Source organism: Vipera berus (assembly GCF_964194415.1).
Source record: "Vipera berus genome assembly, chromosome: Z".
Taxonomy (NCBI): Eukaryota; Metazoa; Chordata; class Lepidosauria; order Squamata; family Viperidae; genus Vipera; species Vipera berus.
The window spans coordinates 45317054-45329257 of NC_138205.1; the positions used below are offsets into that span (position 1 = coordinate 45317054).

General features: G+C 37.8%; 1 protein-coding gene across 1 annotated transcript in view; it reads left to right on the forward strand.

The window, feature by feature from the left end:
- RARA (retinoic acid receptor alpha) overlaps window positions 1–12204 on the forward strand; it is a gene marked incomplete at its 5' end in the record, with an annotated part of 230072 nt that overhangs the window by 140133 nt on the left and 77735 nt on the right. The gene's annotated exons all lie outside the window — the stretch shown is intronic.

The window sequence follows — 12204 nt, forward strand, 5'->3', positions numbered from 1 at the left end:
CAGTCACACTGAGGGGGAGGATACTATGCCCCATTATACAGAGAGTTCTGGCAGACACCATATCAGGTGCAAATCCTATTTAGGATTGTCCATTTTGATGTGGTAGTTCAAAGCTTGACACCGTTTTTGTGAGGTCATTTATGTCTGGGTGTTCAGTGACCCATTTGGCTTTCCATTGGGAATCTATGTTAAAGTTGTTGGGCAGATATGCAAGTGCCAGTGGGGGCTTCCTGGATTTGAATCTTCCTGCTGATAAATGAGGAAGGTCAGCATGCACCTGTAGGAGTGAGTTGTTCATAGTTTTTCCTGTATTTTCTTACTAGTGCATCTTGCCTTCATAAAGTTGGTGGTGCTATATGGCTCAGAACAAGAAGCCAACAAGTTGGAGTGGTTTTAATACATGCGTTCATAATCCTTATGTGTCGTTGAGTCTGGCGTCCAACTTACTAGTATGGCAGCTGCTAAGCATACAGGAGCACAGTATTCTGTTGTGGTGTAGATCAACCTTAGGCTGATTGCCTGAGGGTGGCAGCTGAAGCTCCCCATTTAGTTCCACATAATTTCTGGCGTATATTGTTCCTAGTATCGATTTTGCCACCATATTCTGTAGGTGTATCTTGTAGGGGGGGAGTCCAGTGCAGTGTTACTCCAAGGTATTATAATCTTATTAGATTATAGGGGAGTAAGTTGCTGTTTAAGTAGACCTTTGGGTCTTCATATTCTAGTTTGTTATTAAGGTGGAAGTACGTAATTACTCTTTTGCTCGTGTTAGGAGTAAGCCTCCAGTCATTGAAGAATTTTCCCAAGATTTTAAGATCTTTGGACAGGAGCCTGTCAGCTATCTCCATGTGTTTTTCTTGTAATCATCAGCCAAATCATCAGTGTAGCCAAATTTGTGTCCCCTAATTGCCAGCATATCTGATATGTATAACTCGAATAGTATAGGTGCCATTACAAAGCCTTGTGGGAAGCCATTGTTTAATCTTCTAAACTTCCTTATGTCCGCCTTTATTATCTGAAAGGACCTATCATTCAGCAATTGCTGGCAGCCAGACTACTCTGTAGACTTTCCTCGCTTTCAAAATACACATAGCAACAAAAACAAAAACATTGTTGGTATATGCTCATGATATGCTATATTCTCCCAATAAATCTTGAAGACCTAGTTCCTATAATTATGCTAAGATGATGGGTGGCTTCCTGTAGCCCCCTGAATCACAAATTACTCATCCTGTTTTAGTGTTGTCTGTAGCATGTTCTGTGAATCTCTTTAGCCACTATCTATGGAAAGGCTTTGTGTTTCGATCTTCTAAATTAATTTTAAGAGTCAGCTTTGAAATTGAGAAGATCAAAAGTATTTTGTGCCCTCTCTTTCTCTTTGATCACACAATGTTCCCCCAGTATCATTTTCATCTTTATACTGTTTTGTCTTTTAATAGAATTCTCCATTTTATTTTTCTCTCCTTACAGATTGGCCTGTAAACATGCATTCAAAGAGCTTAGCATTTTAAGATACTTAGGGAGAAATAGCATTTTAGATGTGAGTATGCAGATATTGAAATGGAATCCACAAGCATTTTTGAGGGGATGTCAAAATTGGATATATATGTGAATACACTATGCTTTGTGTTTTAAATAGGAATTGTGCATTAAAAGAGATTATGGAATCATAGTTCAATATTTCTGGAAGGCATCAAAGCTGGAATGGGAATAAATTACTAACTCCTCTCTGAGTCAACACAGTACAATTAGGTTGTTTTGTAAATTGAACTTTGATTCTGGCATTCTTTGCATCAATAAAGTCAATATTAATTTTTAGACGGGTTACAATTTAAAGCATGCCTGTATTCCATTTTAAATTCATTGTTAAAAGTAATCACATACAAATACAGTTTCACACATGAGAGAGGCTGAAAGGTGGATTTCATATCATTTGTTGAACAGTCTTGTGATGCATAAATATTTGTTGCGAATAAAGTCTCCTTGCGTTCAAATAGTTCTGCCTTCATGTACAGATCTCACCAGGAATTTTGGGAGTTCTAATCCTAACAAATCTGCAGGATATCAGTTGAAGGGTGAATTACACAACTTGCCACATCAACCATTTCTCATGATTCTCAGAATCTGTTTGTAGAGGCTGAGTGCCCAGTGGAGTGAGAGGGATAAAGAGGATTGTTAAAGATGAAGTAGAACTGCCTGAATGAGGCCTGATCTATATACACACCATAAAATGAAGAAGGAACTTTCCAGAATTAAATAAAACAAACAAACCCTGTAAAACAAACTTAACAGGTAAGGAGGATTTAAGTCTGCCCATCTTCTTTTTTGAAAATGCTGGTTTGTAATTGAAGGGGTTTATGCGGTGGCTCAGTGGGTTTAGGACGCTGAGCTTGTCGATCAGAAGGTCGGCAGTTTGATGGGTCGAATCCCGAGTGCCGCGTAACAGAGTGAGCGCCTGTTACTCGTCCCAGCTTCTGCCAACCTAGCAGTTCGAAAGCACGTAAAAATGCAAGTAGAAAAATAGGGACCACTACGGTGGGAAAGTAACAGCGTTCCGTGCGCCTTTGGCGTCTAGTCATGCCAGCCACATGACCACGGAGGCGTCCTCGGACAAGCACTGGCTCTTCGGCTTTGAAACGAAGATGAGCACCGGCCCCTAGAGTCAGAAACGACTAGCACGCATGTGCGGGGGAACCTTTACCTTTACCTTTATTCCTTAATTTCCAGCATTTTTGAGGCTTCAGAGTACTTTTAGATAGAGAAGGAATTTTTATAGTGCTGCTCAAAATTGGCCCTGGAGTTGTCAATTATTGGGTAGCCTTGCCTTATATTTATTAGGTATAAATGACTAAAAACCTGCCCTTCTGCTTTTGCTGAATCAGTAGAAAGCAAAACAGTAATAGGTAAGAGTGCTTAAGTTAATGTATGTTTTGTGATCTTTCTTATATATGTGCTTTGAATTTTTCTTGTTTTTTATACCTGTTTAAAAGGAAGGTAGCCACAACTATACACATTCCCTGAGAAAGTCCCCATAGATTTAGAACATTTATTTATCCCCACTCTTCTACTCTGATGACAGAATGTAGCCACAGATAACATTTTTGTAGATTCCCTGAATCTCATACAAGCCACGCAATTGCACATAAATACAAATAAAGCATACAAGATTACCACATCCAAGTAGTCCTTGACTTACAACAGTTCATTTAGTGACCATTCAAAGTTATAGCAGCACTGAAAAAAAAAGGGACTTATGACTGTTTTTCACACTTAGCATTGCAGCAGCCCCATGGTCACATGATCAAAATTCAGATGCTTGGCAACTGACTCATATTTGTGATGGTTGCAGTGTCTGGGGGTCATGGCAATCGCCTTTTGACAAGCAAAATCAATGGGGAAGCCAGATTAACTTAAGAACTGTGCTAACCTAACTGCAGTATTAACAACTGCAGTAACAATTGTGGCAAAAGAGGTTGTAAAACAGGGAAAACTCACTTAACAAATGTCTTGCTTATCAACATAAATTTTGGGCTCAATTGTAATTGTAAGTTGGGGACTACTTATATAATATTAACCATATATGTTATATGACCAAAATATGTGGGAGCACTAGAAATGGCAACTAAAATGTATTTTCAAATGAGGAGTTGATAATGATATTGATTTATTCTTGAAGAAATTACTCTGCTTTAAATAATGAAAAGAATTACATAGTAATCTAATTTCACTTAATCTAACTAATTTACTTTTTTATTAGAACCTGGAGCTCTAGCAAGTATTGCCTGAAGCACCATAATGATTTAGGCAGAGAGACATGTAATAAGCCTTAAGGAAGGGATGTTTCTGAGCATAGGAATATATAAAAGTATTAGAAGTAAACTCATATTTTTCCATATGAAAATCCATTCTTCCTGAAAAGCCCTGCTATATCTTTTTCTCTCTGTTTTGGTGCGTGCGCGGACAAACATTTTTCAGCAACTTGTTTGGAACTTTTGATTGTGGCAGCAACTAACTACGCTTGGGTGATCTGGAAAAATTAAGTAGGTTTGGACCTGACTACTATTTGGATGGGGAGCAATCAGGAAATCCTTAGGGATTTCATATATTGTTTCCAAGGAAATGCATGGATATTTCCAAGCATTCACTAGGAATTGAACTGAATTTGAAGGATCTGAGAAAATTAGGAATCCATGGTTTCAGCAAGAGATTTACTGGTAGGCCCCAAACGTCCTTTCTGATTCAGGATATGATCTAGCTAGAATTCTTTTTAATTCCATTAACTTTGGTGGGAAAGTTAAATAGGAACTGTTCTACAACAGACATGTCAAACACAAGGCCCGCAAAGTGGTTTCATGTGGCCTGCGAAGCCATCCAGGAAACAGTGAGGGAACGGCCCCCACTGCCCTTGTCCCTGGCCCAGAGACCCTCAGATCTGTCCCACTCCTGCCCAGGCCCCCATAGGCACCCTTGATGCCAATGATGTAGAGTTGGCCATGCCCACCCAGTAGGCCATAAGCACTCTAGCCACGCCCACCCAGTAGGCCACGCCCACCCTGGCCATACCCACCTGGCCCCCTGAGGGCAACCGCAATGCTGAAGCGGCCCTCAATGAAATTGAGTTTGACACCCCTGTTCTACAAGCAAGATCAGCAGTTTCTCAGACTTTTTTGTATTTTCCTCCTACAACCTATTCTCCTCTTCTAAACATCAGTTGTATTTCATTTCTTTCCCTTTCACTCTTCTTCATCTAATTTTTAATTTTTCCTTATTAAGTTTCAGTCTTTACCTCTTTTTTAAATTCTTCTTTTAGTTGCTCTTTCCCCTTCTTTTTTTCTTTTACTTGTCCTTCTGTTCCTTCTCATTCTTGTCTTATGTTGCTCTTTTCTTATGCATATCATCTTTTTCTCCTCCTATATTTAATCTATTTTGGCTCTTGATTTATGCTTTATTTTCTTTCTTATGCTTTTTTCTTTCTTTGTATGTTTCCTTCTTTCTCTTTCATGCCAGTCTTTTACTAAATGAGTCAAAACAGACATTTGTCATGTTCCCTACAGGAAATTTGGGGGTTTTTTGTTTGAAAATCTGCTGGCTAAGCAGAGTCTCTGACTTTCTATTATTATTTAAACAGGGCCCACTGAGCTTTTTCTGTTCAATGCAAGCAGCATGTACATGCGCATAAGCTGAATTTTTCTGTTCAGGTTGGGGGTCAGATTTAAAAACTCAAGTCTTTTTAAATTAATAATTTCGGTTGTCTCACATCTGGTTAATACTATAGAAATGCTTATACAGGTTTAATGTTATACATATGCTGATGTCATATTGGGAAGGAGTTATCAAAGAACTTATTCTCCTTGGCTTTGCATTACAATGGTATTAGCCCTTTGGTTTTTCTGGTCAACTATATTCTTTTTCTTTGATAGATTTTGTTTTCTTTTTACTTTTAAAATCTAAGCTTGCCCAACTCACTGTGGAGTCACTATAGAGGCAGAGTTGGAATAATAAAATAAAATTAGGAATCCTCCCAGATATACTGTATGTAACTAACATAACTCATACAGTATTTTTAATCCTTTCAAAACATATATATTAATTATATATAACATATAACACATATAATACATAAAAGGGTTTTTTTGGGTGGGCCAGAAAATGAACTTGCTAAACAGGATATTCTTCTTTATTGAAGGCCCTGCATTATGTTGCATGTATCAGCATAAAACTAATTATTCCATGATTCAATTTGTGGTGGAAATGAAGAAATGGAAGTATTTTAATTCTCTACCATTAAGGTTTAAGCTAATGACTTTTTTATGAGCACTAAGAACCTTTATAAACATACTGGTATAATAGATTTCTAAATCATATTGTAATATTGTGTATATTATCATTATTTTCATTAATGTAAATCAAGCTGATTAGACTCAGCCATCACATTTAGTATTGGATTTAATCATGTATTACAATTTTGTGTGTTTCATAAAATGTGTTATTTGTTGTTATAACTTCAATATTTTTTAAAATGAGGATAACTATGCTTGCTTCTTTTTTGTTGCAGCTATATAAAATTTGAGCAGCTAAAGTATTCATTACACATCTTCATTAACTAGAAAGCTACCTCCACAGATTTAGGCTAGCAGATCTGGCTGCAAAAATGCACTCACTGGACAGCAACAGAGAGCATTCCCAGGATGTGTTAGTGCTATCCTTTCTTCATCTGAAATTAACGTGCTGTAGGGAAGGTCCAGGGTTTAGCAGAAACTTTCAGGCATTTTTAAGACAAACTCTTTTGGTGGTTAGAATATATGTTTCTTTCAGTTTTTCCCATGCTAAATCCAGAACTGAAGAATTACTTCGAATGCTGTATGTGTATGTGTGTGTGTTTTGTATACTTTGTACACGGAGGCAAATGGATGTATGTGATTCATGGTCCTGAACCTTATCACATTTTGAATGATTTTTTTAAAGTATGGGATAACAAGACTTTTGAAGGTTTGAAAAGACCTCTGTTTATCTGTTACTGTTTTAACCAGAATGAGAATTGTCCTGTGAAAGAAAAAAAGCATTTTTTTCAGTGATCTTTCCCATATACAACTCCCACATATTATAATATTTATGTATCTTGTGCAAGAATTTCTTTTTTAGGAGGGAGAAGAGAATGGGGGTACGTGCGTGTTGTTTCTGAATGTTCTTAGGAAAGATCTGAAGCCTAGGGGGGCTTGGAAGGCACACTTATGTTGGATTGGTATATGTTTATAGGAGTGTCATAAAAACGCTTTCACACTATATCAAACAGTTTGACAAAAAGCCCTTAGGAGCTTCCTTATCAGATGAAGAATTATTTCTATTTTTTATCCTCTGTGTTTGGATTTTAGAGTTCTTTTTATTTCCCAATACTAACCTTTTTTTTTGAAAGTGAGATGCAAGTACTTGTCTGTTTTAGGTTTCTGTTGTGACTTCTGGCAGAGTTTAACTTATAGGAAAATATGGTTTGAGCATTTCGGTGTTTGAAAATACATTCTTTCTTTCAAGACTCTATTCCTCAATGCTTTTCCTCTGTCCCATGATCCTTGATAAACCTGGCATTTAACAAATATGGAAGGCCTGGACATTAATATTATAAGTATTGCACAGATTAAATATTGTATATGATATTATCCATTGGCTAGAAATGTAGACTTGGTATTTTAGAAAAGATGTTGGGTGGACTTCACATAAACTTGCTGGATGATTAATTTGATTCTGGTGATATAAATGTACTATGGCAAGCATTCTGTCTTTTCTGATACATGGACATCTGGAGAAAGGTTGTTTCAATATGTGCAAAGAACAGCATAAAAATTCTTATTTTGAGAAAACCAGAATTATCTACCTAAACAGGTAAATTCTGTATAACAGTCAAGCATGCACTAGTATTTGCATTACATGGTCTTTGTGATTGCATCTATGAATCTGTGCATCTTTCTGTTTGTGGGAAATTATGATATTTATTAAGATACGGAGGACTGAACATTACTTAAAATGAGGGGTGGAGATTGGGAATTAATTGTAGGGAATGTTTGATGAATTACTGTAGATAACTACCTGTGAAAAGCTTCCTATGGTGATGCTATTAATTCTTCAAGGGCTAAGGATAACGTTTAACATTAGAAATGAACTGCCTCATGAGTCAAGTTGACTAAGCAGTCTGGGGCAAGGAGAAATGCAGAAATGATTGTCTTCACTGCAGTTTTATTTGTGAATTATCTGTTTGGCAGTCAGTGTAAATGTTGAACATGGAGGCGGGTATTCTCTTTTGATTGGGGAAATCAATATTGAAATAGAGATATCATTTTAACAGATGTTTTGCCTCATGTTCCAACAAGGTTCTCATAGGGCAAGTATGGGTTGCTTTGCAGTATTGTGGTCTCTGTTGAATTAAATCCCATTAATAAATAAATAAATAAACTTGTTTGGTAAGTGTTGGAGGTTTCTTGGGAAGTATCAGTTGATTGGTGGTTAGTAGGAATGGTACAAGCCTATTTTGATTATCCCTCATCAGTCTATTTGGCATGGTTTAAATCAGGCATTTGACTAGATGGTAAATTGTATCCTGCTCCATTGATCCACTGATAGTTCCTTTGTTGGAGTGGTAGAATTCAAGATGAACTCTTTTTCAGTATTGATCTTCCTAAGCCCAAAGAAGCCCAATTAAAAGTATTTGCACCAAATCTGGGCTACTGTTATCCCTCCAAATTCTTGTAAATGTTGTATACTTATTCTGTCTTGAAAAAGCTTAATTATATAGTCACAGTTCTGCAAGCCCCATTCTAGTTTCTTGTGTTCAATCATTCCATACTGTAAAAGTTACACAAATAATTCAAATAGAACAGATCTTTCTTGAAGAATTTATGCCAGTACTACCTGGAATGTAAATCTGTGAGCAGTATGTTATCTGAATTCCAAGACAACAAATTTGAATTGTTCAGTTTAAGCATTTTACTCTATATAACTTGTTTTGTTCCTCTTGGGCAAGATAAAAGCATGGAATTCCTGACTCCCAAACATCTTAGTAGTTTTCATGTGGCTTCATCAGATATTATTTAGAATGTAATGTTTCAAATTTAAGAAGTATATATTTCTTTTTTTAAAAAAACCCTCAAAATCTAGAGAACTATCACATGGAGTTGAATATGTGACAATTATCGTTGCCCTACAAAGGGCTTATATTTGTTTGAAGTCCTGGACTGCAAATGATGTTGGCTTGCAGATTTCATCATCATAACTAATCTTAGTCCAAGTGTTTTATATATAGTTTAGCATTAAACTGCAAAAAGTTGCTTTAGAGAGTTAGCGTAATTTCCCATTCATGTATACAGAATGTGGCTTAGTGGGTCTGAATCAGTGCAAAGCTTGTTTTCTTGATTTATGTGATTAAAAACTTGCTCTGAAGAGATTTAGGGGGGGTTTTCTTTATCACTGTTGCTCAATCCTCTTTTTAACTAATACTCTCTATTGTGAAAATAATAATAATAATAATAATAATAATAATAATAATAATAATAATAATAATAATAATAATAATAATAATAATAATAATAATAATAATAAAGTTGGAAGGGACCTTGGAGGTCATCTAGTCCAACCCCCTGCTCAGGCAGGAAACCTTATACCATTTCAGACAAATGGCTGTCCAATTTCTTCTTAAAAACTTCCAGTGTTGGAGCATTCACCACCTCTGGAGGCAGGTTGTTCCACTGGTTAATTGTTCTAACTGTGAGGAAGTTTCTCCTTAGTTCTAGGTTGCTTCTCTCCTTGACTAGCTTCCATCCGTTGCTTCTTGTCCTGCTTTCAGCCTCCTTCGTGCAATTTTTGTAAATCAAATCTTTAAGAGAAAAGCACATCTTACTGAAAGAAAAGAACAGTAGAAGTGATTGTGAGATACAGAAACTCCTTTATGAGGAAAGGCTAAAGGTTCTGGGATTTTTAATTTGAGGTGAAAGTAGTAGGAATATAAAATTGTGCATAGTGTGGCAATTGTGGTTTAGAGACATTTTTCCTCCCTTTCTCATAGTGGTAGAGTTTGGAGGTTCATCTATTAGAATTAAACAAAAGGAATTTATGAACTTTAAAAAGGCATACAAGTACTTTTTTATTCAAACCAGCAATTGGCAGAGTCTGTTGCCACAAGCCCGCAGTGATGTAAAATTAACGTGGTTATAAAAGGACTGAGCAAATTTGTGGACGTTTAGGCTATCATTGGGTAAGTAGTCTTAATGGCTTTTTATTGCTTTGAGAATCAAATGCAATACAGGTAATCCTCAATTTACAACAATTTGTTTAGTGACTGCTCAAAGTTACAACAGTACTGAAAAGAGTGATATTTTCCACACTTAATGACCATTGCAGCATCCCCAGGGTCACATGATCAAAATTCAGACACTTGGCAACTGGCTCCTATATATATGACAGTTGCAGTGTCCTGGGGTCATGTGATCCCCTTTTGCAACGTTGTGACAAGCAAACTCAGTGGGGAAGCCAGATTCACTTTACAACCATGTGACTAACTTAACGACTGCAAGGACTTGCTTAACAACTGTAGCAAGAGAGTTCATAAAATGGGGCAAAACTCACTTAATACATGTCTGGCTTAGTAACAGAAGTTTGAGGTTCAATTGTGGTCATAAGTCAAAGACTGTCTGTATCTCTTAATACCAGCTACTAGGGAGTTAACAGTGGAAGAAGGCTGTTGCAAACTTCCTGAATGCATCTGGTTGGTCACCTTGGAACACAGAATTCTGGACTAGATTAGCCACTGGTGTTCTCCAGTAAGCTCTTAATGTTCTTATCTATCTAGTGCATGCTTGTTGTATATGTGTGTCTGTAACAAAGGCTACCACTGCAAGTGCTGTGCTCGTTCTGAACTCATGATATTATTTGGATAATTACGTGTCTAGAATGGAAGGTTGCAAACTGACAGTTTGGAGATTGTACAAAGACTGAATATCCCTTTTGATGACTAAATATTGCTGAAAGCATGTTACAGCTATTCAGCAGACAGATCTATTGTGAGATTTAACATTTCAATTGACTGTTCAAGATCTTTAAAGAAAAAAGAAATGATTTTACTGTGTTAATACCCTTTGCTTTAAAGACAACACAATACATACAATTGCAGCATAAATATATGTAATACAGTGGTAACAAATTTAAAAATATGTAACGGCTGTTTGTAAGGCTTCATCAATTAAATAATATCATGTTCTCTCTCTCTCTCTCTCTCTCTCTCTCTCTCTCTCTCTCTCTCTCTCTCTCTCTCTCTCTCTCCCCCCCCCTTGTGTGTGTGTATATGTCCTTACTGCTCAGCTAGTCGTCTTTTTCTTAAATATATGAACAGCTTACCAGCTTCCTGAACACACAGAACACCTCTTAATCTGTTTGTGGTAGGTCTGCTTTTGGCTCAGTGGTGTGGCTGCCGCATGCTGGTGGCTGCCCTGGCAGGCGAGGAGGAGGAGGAGGAGGAGGTGGGGGGGGAGCGCCCCTGTGATGTCACTGGGAAGGAGAGGGCCTGTGAGTGGGTCATTTGGAGGTGAAGCTTTTTGTGAGGAGAGTTCAGGCGGAGTTCAGCTGCATAACATTACGCAAATAGGGGTGGCTGAAGGAGCAGCAGAAACCTCCGATTTGGAGAGGGGGTGATGCAGGCAAAACGGGCGGCCCTGGCCAATTCCTTGCAACAAAAAAGAGGGGAGGGGTCTGCTTGCTTTTTTTCCTTGCAGCACTCCAGGGATGGAGAATACACACGATGATGGGATGTCTGCAGTTTTTTAGCTACAGACAGCTGCTGGAGAGGCACTTTTTTTTTTTTAATGCCCGTCCTTTTTCTCTCCTCCCTTCCATTCCTCCTCCCCTTCCTTTATTTCATTCATTCATTTCTCTCTGTTTCCTTCTTCCCTCTTCCCCCAGCCTATGCTTTTCCACATTTGGTTGGGGCTGCGCAAGACACAGCACGCAGCAGGTAAGGAAAGAGTTAAGCCAGTTGAGAGCCGACTTTTCGAGTAGAGGAAAGATTTTGTGCTGCCTTTAATCTATCAGTCCTATACATCACATACATACACACACACACACACACACACACACACACACAAAACACATGCGCGTGTGCTCTCTCCCTCCCTCCCCCCCCTCACAGACACACAGACACACACACACACACACACACACACACACACACATACACACACACACACAGACGAACCTCCCTTTTTCCCAGGGAGAGAAGAACCAAGCGGCTGGAGAAAAATCCTTCTGCATCCAAGGCGATTCAAGGGTTTCAGGCCTCTGGCATCTTCCCAAGCATTGGGAACCTGACATTTGTATAATTCCATTATTTTTCTCCCTCTCTTTCCTTCCTCTTTATGTGGTGGGATAGAGATGCAATTCTAATACATGTAAATGTAATCCATGATTGCCTGCAGTTATCTGAGAGATAGGAAAACAACTCTTGAATTCTAGCAGGAAGTCTTATTTTTTGTATGCCTGTGTGTTTGAAACTTTTTCTCCCATTTTTTTCTGAAAAGAGTTACTGCAAAGAATCCCCCTCCCTTCCCTCCTTTCCTCTTGTTAGTTTGGGAGAAGGAAGCATGGAACTGAATGATGAAAATGTGTCCAAAATGCTATCTAATACCAGGGAGCTATTTCTATAAAGAATTTTACTCTTTGGAAGGCAGA